Here is a 2,022-nt window from a genome sequence, read left to right as displayed (position 1 = left end):
AATGGATATCCAGGTTCTAAAATCCAAATCCGGTTTGTAAAAATTCAAAAAACGAGTACAAACGGCTCTTATAAAGCTCCAAAATGACAATACATAATCTAAAACTGAGTAAAAAAATAAAATTCAAAAGGACACTCGTCTCCAACTACATGCACATGTAAATATCGTAATATAAAATTAAAATTACAACCCTAATGATCATAATAAACCAAACAACGATTGAATTTGTATGTTACTTTTATAGGTCACATAATCAAGTTGTAGTAGCAGTACGAGTTGATATATGAGAAGTTTGTTCTTCTATGACAACTTGATCATCATCTGTTAATAATAATGACATAAATTTAAAATAATTTTTTTTAATAAACAAACAACAAATGAATATGTCAAATAACATATCAAATTAATTATCTTACCCAAAACAACTTGCTTAGAATCATTTAGTGCTTCCACTTCAGTAAAATCTGATTTGGGAAAAAAATAAAAACGCTAGGTCTCTCGCAAAATTAGGAAAAGTCTTTTTTTAATATATATTTATTTTTAATTAAAAAAAATCGGTTAAATAACCGATATCCAGATTTTTCCAAAATCAAATCCGATATCCGGTCCAGTTTTGTAAACCGGATCGGTTATCGGAATCCGAATTTCGGTTAGCTGACGTGGCTCCAAAGTTCGGTTTCGGTTCGGTTTGGATATCGGTTTTATCCGATTTTCGTTCGGTTTTGTACAGCCCTACTTTCTAGCGGGTATCTGAGGTATCGTCGTCGATATCACCGACAATTCGTTCTCTTTCGGAGGTATCGTCGTTGATGTCACCGGCACTTCGTTCTCTTTCGTAGGTATCGTCGTCGATGCCACCGGCACTTCGTTCTCTTTCGAAGGTCTCGTCGTCGATGCCACCAACACTTCGGTCTCTTTCGGAGGTGACAAAATTTTTCTTTGAGCTCTCTTTGGTTTTGGCTTATGCAGTGGATGTTTAATTGATTGAGCTTCAGATTGTACAGACGCATGACCTAAAACAATGGATATTATTAACACTATAAACATTGTTACACTATAACACAGTATCAATGCAGAGAATTGAAGGTGAATGGTTGAAGAGTAACTGTACCTTTGGCGTGCTTGTATTTATGGACGTCACTTGGGACTGTATATGCACCTGCGCGTGCATCCATTTTTTTAAACAAATTTATATTGTATGTTGAACTATGTGAGAATCAACTCCAAGTTAATGATTATTATATACTTGATGTGGAGCAAGAGTTGAATCGCGCACGTAAGGTTCGAATGGTATGAAGTCTGACGTACAATCATGCATAGGAGACAACCCCGGCGAATATCTAGCCTGTTATAATTTCACATTATTTATTATAATAATCAACATATAATAACTTTATATTATTACCTGAGGGGGATCGGAAATATGTGGTGACTTTGATGTGGAAGGCGCTTCAGAAGTAAACGGTACATGCGACTGATATTGATCCTCCTATGATTTTACATTATGAACTAAATAAATTAACATATAAAACTTTAATTAAATTCAAAGAACTACCTCAGGGGGATCTGGAATGTATGGTGATTGTGATCTAGAAGGCGTTTCGGAACTAAACGGTACTTGCGATTGATGTCGACAATCCTACGAGTTCACGTTATTAGTTATAGAAATCCACCAATTTAAGCTATCTATCAAAATATTACTTGAAGAGGCTCTTGAGGATATGCTGACTGCGAGAAGTACCGCGAGAAATACGGATATTGTGAATCAAAATCCGGCGAGGGGGCTTGTGGGGGCCATGACGCACCATATTTAGGGCGATATTGAAAACCTGCTTGCGGTGTGAATGGAATATACGGCATACCGTATTCTCCACTAGTATGATGCATGAACGGAATGAACGGCATGTGTGGTTGTTGAGATCCGATTGGCCCTCCGTTCATGCTTTCCCTCATTCTCTCTCAAACATTTGCAACTTCCTTTCGAGTTCTTTCTTTTCTTGTTGCAACAACAAGATCCGCTTT

General features: G+C 36.7%; 1 long non-coding RNA gene across 1 annotated transcript; it reads right to left on the bottom strand.

The window, feature by feature from the left end:
- Positions 1 to 1,111: 1,111 nt before the first annotated feature.
- Positions 1,112 to 1,635, bottom strand: LOC149395018 (uncharacterized). The gene is made up of 4 exons (XR_016297258.1): positions 1,556 to 1,635; positions 1,406 to 1,489; positions 1,247 to 1,345; positions 1,112 to 1,159 (listed from the first exon to the last, which is right to left on the bottom strand). It is a non-coding gene; the product is annotated as an uncharacterized LOC149395018 (long non-coding RNA).
- Between the last annotated feature and the right edge of the window lie 387 nt (positions 1,636 to 2,022).

Source organism: Urtica dioica, chromosome 5, assembly GCF_054948205.1.
Source record: "Urtica dioica subsp. dioica isolate 48M chromosome 5, U.dioica_male_clone48M_v1_H2, whole genome shotgun sequence".
In the NCBI taxonomy this organism is placed as follows: Eukaryota; Viridiplantae; Streptophyta; class Magnoliopsida; order Rosales; family Urticaceae; genus Urtica; species Urtica dioica.
Note: the sequence above shows the minus strand (reverse complement) of the source record. Positions and strands in the feature narration are given on the sequence as shown.